Genomic DNA, 10,619 nt, shown 5'->3' with positions numbered 1-10,619 from the left:
ATTGGTTTGTTTGTTGGTTTTTGGTGGTTTTTTTTGTTGTTGTTGTTCTTTTGGTTGGTTTTTTTTTAAACAGGCACATTCTTAAAAACTGCCTCCACAATCAGCAACAATGATAAGTAATGATCACTAAGTCAGCCATCTCAGGCTGAATTGTGCAGTCAGCATTTTACCTTCATTTTAGCTTACCCTTGATCAACCATAGCATTACAATTATATTAATAAAATACATAGTATAAATAATATTATATTAATGAAATTCATTGTTAAAGTAACTTTCAATATTCAGCATGAAATAATGTTACTTTTTATATTATTGGCCTGATGGCAAAATACTTGACAGGAAAGATATGTTGGACTATGAAGACTAGAAAATACCTGGAATCTGGTCAAAACCTTGCACTTTCCATTAGAAGAGCAGTACTTCTTTTTGTCAGATGGATAATCAAGCTCCTACTGCAAAAAAGACAAAGTTAAATCCTGGAGAAATTAAATTAAAGCCTGGACTTGAATTTCATTCAGTTTCTTCACTTGAGATTAGCTCATACATTAAAAAAAAAAAAAAAAAAATCTGTTTTATGGGCAGGGGAACCAATGTTAGTATCCAGGGTCTACTTCTAGGCAGGATTAATTACGTAGCTTGTGGTTTAAAATGATCCTCCAATTTAAAATGTTTTAGGTTTTTATTTTTTAAATTATTACTGACTGACTTATTACAAAATATTCCAGATCAGGCTGTGTCTTTGCACCACTTTCTAAAAGTAATATGTAAGTATATGTATATGGAGTAGTTCAGTATTTGCACAGGTTTCTGCACTACTTCACACTATTTCTACAGGTGTTTTCTAAAGAATATAAACCTGCTACAAATTCCTTGTCACCAACATTCTGCTATGTTTATTTATGTTGCTAGCTTGGGAGCACTATGCCTAATTGCTGTGAGAAGTGATTCATAGAGCTGAACAAAATCTTGGCAGTTAAAAAAGAAACCAAGCCAAAGTTGTCTGTTTTCATTCCCAGCTATGTTCTCTGACCAGATGTGCTCTGATCTAATAAACCTTACAAGGGAATCTGTGCAGTCAGTAAATTCTGTGCCAAAACCAGACACACCTTAGTGGCTGAAGCTGAGTTTTCACATCAGTTTTAAAACCTTACATAGAAAACAAACGTAGAAAAAGAATTCTTCTTTCATCAAGGACAAGCAATGTGCAACAATAGATAAAGACAGAGGTAGCAGCAAGGAAGCTCAGGAGAGAGAACTTCCTCACCCACAAGGTTCTTTACCTGGGTGAATCAGAAATAAATCAATGTTACTTCCCTACCACCTTTTCCAAATAGTTGGTTAAAACTCCCACTAAATTTTCTAAGCTTTACCAGAGTCATTCTATGAGTGTCCTCTTAAAGATCTATGATTTATAACTAAATTTTTATATAAGTTTATTGTGTCTTTTTAAAAATAAATCATATTTACAAATTGTTGTGTCTTGGCAGAATGGAAAGGTACACTTGTTTTTAAGGATGTGGTTTGCAGCAGTTAAAGTTAACAGCTAGAAAAATGTCATAGCACATAGTTTCCTTGACAAGCACTTGGTGCAATACTAACAGATACAATGCAGCAGAAGTTACTCTTCACTCCAGCGACAGACCTTCCTAAAGAGTAGCTTTCCTCTATCCCTCAGCTACACTTGACCGGTCACTCTATTATCCAGAAAATGGGTTTCTCAGCAGGAGGTGTATGACAACAAAACGGGCCCTTGGCTCAGCAGCCCAATGTTGTCAGAGCTGAGTATCTGCCTGGAACAGGACTTGATATTCCTTAAAAAAAGTTCATTAACTGTTTGACCTTTTCTACTTCCTAGGAAGATAAAAGTATCAATGCAAACCAAACAACACTGGACCACCTAGGATGCCGCTACATCCGTTTATACACAGAAATGTGTGTAAAAGCAGAAACCACATTGACCAGAAAGTACATCGAATGCAGGGAAACCAGCTAAAAGTCATTAACATTCTCAAACACTTTCCTGGTAGGTACACTGCTACGGAAATGCAGTTTGTCTGCTGAGTTACAGATCAGAAAGTCCCTTCACACAACCATCCCCACCTCCAGCTCAATTCCCAAGCTAACAAATTTACTTCTGTGATTATTTATCCCTTTTACAAGTAACAAAATTACTGGAAAAAGGTAATAATTCTGCTTGTGCCCTGATATTGCACATGCTGTTGCTCCTGTTCATCTCGGTCACATCCTAAACTGAGCAACTACATAGCCATGGCTTCCATGAACTGGAATGCAGCAATATCAATTTCCCCAGTGCTTTACATTCCTAACAACTTTAACACATTTTCAGAGCCAAATATGTGATGGATAAATGAAGAAGAAAATTATTAAGAAAAAAATACAATCACCCTGCCTGCTTGAATTATTTTCCCAAGGCTTTTCAGGAAGACCACCATGAACTTTAAGTAGTCTAGAAACCAAATTATTTTGTGGCTTCGTTTAGTATAAATCCCACCTTTGCTTTGTTCACTAACACTGTTCTTCAAGACAGTACAACTGCAGCCTCAGGCCTCCAAGCCCAGAAGATATTCCTTCAAACACTTAAAAAAAAATTGCTACCTATTAACTAAAACCAAACAAACCCCAATTCTTCTGTTTTATAATTCTTATGGTAAATATAGAGCAATTATATTATATATTATAGTGATTTGTAATGAACAGATGTGACCTATTCTGAAAGCCCACAGACCACTATTCCTACTGTCACACCTGGAATCACAAACAGAAAATGGCTTTTTACTGGTAGCTAATCTGTGCCTTTCTGTTCTTTTTTTAAGTTGAGGGAGAAACTATTTGCTTTGTCCTGTACCAGATATCAATAATAAAACATTTACACAATACCAGAAGAATAACATCTCAAAATAACTTCTTCAGGCATAACCAAAACCAATCCCAAGTTTCTGAGTATGTGTCAGTTCAAATAACAACCAAAGGAGTCCTTATATTACAATTAATTTGCATACAAATATGGAACTCATAATACACCTTCACTTTTCATATCACTCTAACCTTTGATCTACCACCTATGGCAAATCTTGTCTTAAAAAAAAAACCAAACAAAAAAACCAACAACCCAACAAGATTTCAAATGCAATTTTATAGAGATAAACTCAGACTAGAAGTTAGAAAGTTCAAATCTAGACAAAACAACTTCAGGAAGAGGTCAGCTGTGTAAAGCTGTAAACCCCTAAAGTGCTTTCATCTCCAATGCAAGGGGAATTTACCACTACAGTACCAGGGAACAAAATTATAACAAATTATACTTATGTGTAAGAAAAAGTTAAAGATTCTAACTCTGCTCCCAGACTTTTTATATAAAAATGCAAACAAACAAACAAAAAAAAAAAACAAAAACCAAACAAAAAATAAAAAAAACAAAACCCCAAACCAATTTAAACTATCTTGAAGACTAGACATTAATTTGGCAGCACCAGGTATTATATTACTATATAACCTTGATAAAACTCACTTGCATGTCAAAGAAACAACAGACTACTACAGAAATTACATTTTTATAAACACATTTAAACTGACTTCATGATAGCCTGGCTTATGGATAAAGAAATTACAGCTATTTTACCACCAGCAGGGTAAAATACATTCTTTCCATCATAAGACAAAATAGCCACAAAACTTACTTCTCAACCAGAAAATTGCTAGATTAAAAATGTCAAAGACCAACACTCAGATCATGGCTCATAAACATCTTCTGATGGATGTCTGGGGATTTATACCCTCTACTAATTTTTCCTGGTTTCAGTTTGAAGTGTCTTATTTTCGCTTGGTTTGGTAAGCAAAGAAAGCTCAAAATTGTTCCACTAGAAATATGTTAACTCCTTTAAGAGTGGCTAGGTCAAGCAACTAGTTTTGTTCCTACTTTTGTTAACTTCTACATCAACTTTTCCAACCTGTTTCTGACAGACAGGTTACCCCATGTATTACAAAGCAGCCACGTGGGATGTGAAATGGCAAAAGCAAACAGGCTATAAGGCAAGAAACAACCACGTGGACTAAAAGACACAAGAACAAATGGTAGGACTGAAAATCTGGCTAAAATCATTGTTGCTATGAGGACACAGATTTTTCACATACTTGGAGGAAGAATTTTATCAAAACAAACTGCTTAGAAAAAATTAAGCTGAGGTCTATTAAGCCAGTAGGGTTGTATCACTTGGAAGACAAATACTTCATGAGAGATACTGACCCTTGGCTATAACAGAATACAGTCTAGAATTGCAATACATCTGCTAAGCTGCAGGAAAGATTTGTAGTAATTCATCTGTAACCTCATATCACTAGAGAAATATTTCTAAATTCTACTGCTGGCAAGTTTGAATTTTCCTTGCAGCCAGTAAGTAATGGCTGCAATAAATAGTAGGTCCTTGGAAAACAGATACACCTGTTCAGATTTTTTAAAGCACTGTTTAGACAGCATTTACAGCAAATTAGAAGAGTATAACTCAGTAAGGACAATACCCTATCATAGATGAATATTTTTGGGAGAAAGATAATGTTCCCCATGAGTCAAAAAACATGTACACTGAATTTGGTGATACTAAAAAATTTCAAGATGGGAAATCAACATTAATTGCTTTGGAAATCCATGACACTCTATTGTAGTAATAACATTAAAAAACCCATTGGTGGAGGTGCAGTAAATGTTAATAAGAAAGAACAATGACTGCAAAAATACAGAGGTAAATCAAACTATTATAAGCCAAAGCCTAGTTAAATGCTTGCACAACAGAGGGAACCATCAGTCACATTTCATTCTGTTTCTTTTGAACATATGTATGTGTTGCTCTAAAATGTTCACCATATTATGATTTCACCTGCAGCTTCTACTATGAATGCAAAATAATCCTTACGTTAACTTGGGTTTGAGTGATCAAATTTCCAGTCCACATTTTAATTGTCTCTTAAAATAAAAGTTCTCATATTTCCTGACTAAAAAGAGCCTCTTCCCTCTGTGAATTATTTCTAAAACTGTTGGTGCTTCTCTTAGGCATCCAGCTTACAGTAACATTGCAAACTCTTCCAATTGCATGGAGCAGGGTTATTTTGTACACTGCAAACTGAGGAAAGAACTCCCTGTCTCCTGAGTAATATCCAGACTTAGGCAGACCATTTATATGCAATGTTCTGCAAATTTATTAAAGATTTTTTCTGAATGTTAGCATTTTGCTTAGTTATTTTGCAAGCCTGTAGACCTTTTCATGGAGAGTTCTCAGTGTACCCAAGGAAGAGCAGAACTTCCTTATGAGATCTACTCTAGTAGTTCTTTAACTGTAGTCCACCATGCAGACTTACTTTTGCAGACATATAAATGTTAGCATTTCTTTTCCAGTTTTCTTTCACATATGTATTGGAAGAGTACTATACAGATGCAGGTAGATATCAACATGGGTCAGTCATATCTTAGATTCTGAGCACCAGAAGCCCAAACCACAAAGAGACTCTCCAGAAGTAAAAGCAAGAAGTAAAGAACATTGTGCAACTATAAAATCAAGACTGTGTTTGAATATAGACCAGGAAACTAAATACTGTGTTTCATGAAAGTCTTCTTTGGAGGAGTAAAGCAACGTGCAGGCAGCTGAAAAACATTTTAAGTATATCCATGGACTGGAAAAGATTTGCCAATAATAAAAATTATGGATATAAACACAGCTGGTAGCCTTCGGGGGAAAATACACACATCTAACACAAAATAAATATCTTGCAATATTCTTTGTGGAATAATCTGACCCTTGAATGTGGAAGACATGGCAATCAGAAGTAACAGGCTTTAAAAATACATATATAAAAAAGAAATCTTATAAATCAGGAATCACCAAGACAGGAAAAGAAAAGTTTGACAGTGTGCATTGACAGAAAAGGAAGTTATTCCCTACTCTTCATATGGAAGGCCAGACTACAGAAACATTCAGTCTCAGCATTTTAAAAGCAGCATTAAGTCTTACTACTTCTCAGTAATTAGAGAATGTGTAAATAACTTGTATTACCAGTTAATAAACATAAGCAAAGACATTGTCTTGAACAGACCAACAGAAGAATGATCAGACATAAAAAACATCCATTCAATGCTGAAAAATACAGATTATTAGCATAGTTCATAATTTCTAGACTTTTGTTCCTACATTGGTCAGCAGTTTCTTTTACATAGATGAGATATAGGAAGCAATCTATTATTATATTAATTGCAGTCATTTAATTAAAAATAATTTGAGCCACAGAGTTCATAAATACCTGTTAAAAATTAAATGCCTTGTAGGAAAATGGTTTGAAGTTAAACAAAGTCATTCTTTGTCAAGATGATAAAGATGATGTATTTTTCTTCACAACTATATTTAAATACAAATATATACTAATTTATATATTTAAATATAGTAATATATTTATCTTAATAAATTTTTCTTAACCACATCCCTGTTTTTCTCTGAAAAGAAATGGAATAGCTTTATAGAGAGGCAGTACATCTTACTACGATGTTTTAGAGGTAGGCCTTAGGAAAAAAAAAAAGGTAGTTACCTGATGTGTAGTTATTTTTAGGAGCTGAGCATATCATCTCAAAAGTCTGTTCTGCATTCCCAGAGCCAAGATGACATGTCTCACACAGATTGGATGAGTTTCTGAAGCCTGCAGGCAGGGATCTGCTAGTGACAGTGCAGATCAGCACAAACTCAACGGGAGGCCCCCAGTGCAAACTACAGAATTACTTCAGGCAGCCAGAACACATGCTGGAGAGAGAAAAAAAAAATTGAAATGGATTTCCTATCTTTCTGTACCAGGAAGGGTGGAATGGGTACATGCTACTTGTAGCTAGATCACTGGAATAAGAGTAGAGAAGCCTAATGTGGCTTATTATAGGATCAGAAACTTAAATGCAGTTTGTCCTCCTTAGCAAGAGAAGCAATCATCTAGAAGATAAGCAGCTATCATTGAAAAGACATAAGGTTAAAAGAAAATTAACTAACTATTGAAAGGCCTTGCATTCACATTGCAAGTAAGGCACTCAAAATGATGCCCAGGGTGCAGTTTCAATCTTGGTTATGAAAGGAGCAGAACTGCTTCAAGTGGAACAGTAACACATTTGATTGCTACCATAAAGACACCAATCATTGCCTCTGCCTAAATATTTGCAACTCAAAAAGTCCTCCAGCACACTGACTGCTTAATATAAATGCACTCAAGCCTCCCCTTTAAAACCCTTAGAAAGTTTCCTTCTTCTTCCATCCCTAAGATTTTTGTTTTTGATCTTGCTCCTGTTCTGAGCAAAGCCTTTGCCTCTGTTGGAACCTCCCAGGCTTCTCAGACCTAGCACTCCAGCTATGAGGCATACAGTTGTTTTTGGAGAGGAATCATCTCACTTTCCTACCAGAAGTTCTAGGAGGCTTCTACCCTCTAGTGTAGAAGATGAGGCTATATGAACATGCATTCTGTGCAACTATATTTGAACTGCTTACTGAAAACAAACACATTAAAGCTGTATATTTCTTACAAGATAAAAGTAGGAAACATTTCAGTATAAAATATGGATATTTAACAATACTTAACCACAGCACTGATGAACATGAATTGTTCATCAACTATCCTACCCAGAATATGAGCAGTCTTGGAGAAGATGCAAGGGAATTGTTCTTGTTGCTTTGACACAAACACCTCCCTGGACCTCCCATCCCCTCATTTGCTTCAGTGATTCACAGCCATCTTTGAGCCACTTAAGTTACACACACAGAGCTGTGCAGCTCTATGTACAATAGTCTAGCCTTTTATCTTCCATTTGTTTTCAGTATGTTTACAAAAGCAAGGTATTTTAACATTTTACCTCAAAGTTAAATTTGTTTGAATTCAGTAAACTGGTTTAAAACTACTGAGAAAATGACTGACTGGCAAACTCACATCTAACACGATGGTACACCCCTGCTCTCCTCTGGAAACTGAAAAATTATCATAATGTCTCTCAGTAGCAGCTTCCAAGTGATTGATCATTTCTGTAGTAAGCTCTTTGCTTGCTATGGACTCCTCTTAGTATGCAAAGGCAGAAGCAGAAAAATTAGAAATTAATTTTGTGAGTTAGTGAGGTAGTAAATGTAGGACTTGCAGACTCATTTATTGAAGCCAACCTACTGATAAAGCCAGTATTTTCCCATTCAGACAGAATACCAAAGAACAACAGACAAGACCAGCAAAAAATAATTTTATAACTGCCTTCCCAATCATGCTAGTTGACTTTGTGTGCTGACAGGAATACTTCAGCTCAGCTCTGGTTCTGGAACAGTTGCTGACACAGTGAAGTTGCCAGTGCATTAAAAAGAAACTAAATTAACAATCATGCCACTACACTTCCAAATACCAGTGGGTTTTGTTAGATGCTTGTGATGTTTAGCTCTAAATTCATGACCTATTTATTATGCAGTCCTGATGGACAGGATCAGCTTCCACTTTATACCTAAGAAATGAAGGCCAAACCCATTATCAGAGGAACCGTGCATTATGAAATTGTCAGTCTCTCAAATTCTAAAAATATTATAAAGAACAAAAGATCTCTTACTCACAAAAAGATAGACAGTCCCTGGCAGTCCTCACCATCATTTATGGCAGCAGCAGAATTCCAGTGACCATGCTTAGAAAATTGTGCACCGAATTTAGAAAGGAGATCAAGCATTATTTAAAACTACTATGAAAATGGAAGAATTTATTAGCCCCACTTATAGATGCAGTGGAACCTCTGCAGTCCTTTCTGAAAGATTATACCTGAACTTTGCCAGCATAAAAGGCCCAGAATTGCCTCTCCATCCTTTCTTAGACATTTGCAGAGGGATATCAGCCCAGTAGATTCCACATTTTGAGTTCCAGTGCTCCAGAGTGATGACCCATTGTTTATGTATTCAGACCAGGATTTTTGTTTGGTTTTGATGAATTGCAGAATAACCATAATAAAAGGTTGAGGATGCATCATAGACAAGAAAATACAGGCATAAGCTTTTGTGTAGCAGTAACTGCTGGTAATTGTGACCCTTTATTTCCTATATTCCCTTTATTTGATAAAGGTATACACAGAATCTCAATTGAAATTCCCATGTAATCAGCACAGGATTCAGTCCTCCTCATTTAAGCAAAGCTAACCTCATTGGACTCATCTCTTACCACAGTTCTATCGATATAACCTCAACAGTGCAATCAAAACCACACTACAAATAGGAGACAAAAAGCATTTAAAACTTCCAGACAGGAATGTGTAATAAATCCAGACGCGAGGCACTCACTTGTCTTTTCTTCAGCTGAATTAGGGAAGAAGCTTACTTACACAATTCGTTAAAGTTACACTTACAGAGCAAGTTAAAGATGCCGGAGGAGCTCGTTGCCAAATACAAAGCAGATTTCTAGAAGTCTTCACTTCCCTCTCCCTATCCACCCCTCACGTGAACTACTCTGAGGTAAAATACCCTCTCAGCCCTACCATAACGAGAGCTCACCGCTGCAAAACACCCAGCCCAGGTGAGGGAACTATACAAGAAAGAGAACTCTCATATTTGTTACATTTTGATCTCTAAGAGGTGCTGCTCCCCCCGCGCCAAGGCAGCCTGAGTGTGGGTCAGAGGCAGCAGCCGCCATCTTAGGAGCGAACTGCAACCTTCGGAGGGCGGGAAACGCCTCAGGGCGTCCGGAGCTGCCTCAGCGGGATCCCGGAGACTGTGCGAGCTGCTCAAGAAAGGTCATGGCAGAGAGAGGGAGAAAATGCAATTTATCAGGAGAATATTGTTCAGGTAAGTTTTTTTTAATACAACAACAGGGGGAAAAAAAACAGGTTATACTGAAAGTGTACCGTGGAAGACACCTCAGGCCTGCGGGCATGAAAGACTGCTGTGGCTTGAATGTTTCTCCAGCGCCAAATTCAGAGGTAATTTCCTGAAAGCAGGCCTGGGGAGCAGCAGAACGTTGCCTTGTTCCTGATATAAAGATTCTCTGTGGTAATATCTTCTGATGGCCTCTTCAGTCCTTTTTTTCTTGGTGGCTGGTTGTCTGCAAAATGGCTCCACTCTGAACGTGGCGGGGTGGGGTCTTCTTCCCGTGGTGGTCTGAGGACGGGAAAGGAGGGACAAGAGCCCAAAACTTCAGGCTTTATCTTCTCGTTACTTTGTTTTTTTACACGTGTTGTGTGTTAATAAAAATTAGCCCTATGTTTCAATTTGATGGTTCCCTCTGGTACTCCATAATCAGGGCTTTAATTGCAATTAGACTAATTAATCTAAGGAAAGGTGAGAAAGAGGATGAAGGGTTGGTGGTTTTGGGTCTTATCCTAAAGCCATAATGTATAAACTCTGATAGTCTTTAATAGCTGAGGTTTTCTTCTGTTTTCTTGGAATTTAACAACGTAGCAGCACAGCAGTTTTGAGTAGCCTTGCTGTATGGGGAACAAACTGGATCATAGATATAGCACCTCTTTTAAAAAAACTTCTGAGTTCAACTTCTTTTGCTTTAGTTTTCTTTTTACTTAAATATAACCTGTCTAGCCTATGCCCTGGCTTTGTCAAGGCATTCCTCCAGCGTACACCTTCCT

The 10,619-nt window shown here is 36.9% G+C and overlaps 1 long non-coding RNA gene across 1 annotated transcript; it reads right to left on the bottom strand.

The window, feature by feature from the left end:
• Positions 1 to 375: 375 nt before the first annotated feature.
• On the bottom strand, positions 376 to 10,086 carry LOC139801327 (uncharacterized). The gene is made up of 3 exons (XR_011728150.1): positions 9,885 to 10,086; positions 6,587 to 6,795; positions 376 to 453 (listed from the first exon to the last, which is right to left on the bottom strand). It is a non-coding gene; the product is annotated as an uncharacterized lncRNA (long non-coding RNA).
• Positions 10,087 to 10,619: the final 533 nt, after the last annotated feature.

This window comes from Heliangelus exortis, chromosome 12 (assembly GCF_036169615.1).
Source record: "Heliangelus exortis chromosome 12, bHelExo1.hap1, whole genome shotgun sequence".
NCBI lineage: Eukaryota > Metazoa > Chordata > Aves > Apodiformes > Trochilidae > Heliangelus > Heliangelus exortis.
The sequence above is the reverse complement of the archived record's forward strand: the minus strand, read 5'-3'. Positions and strand labels throughout refer to the sequence as shown.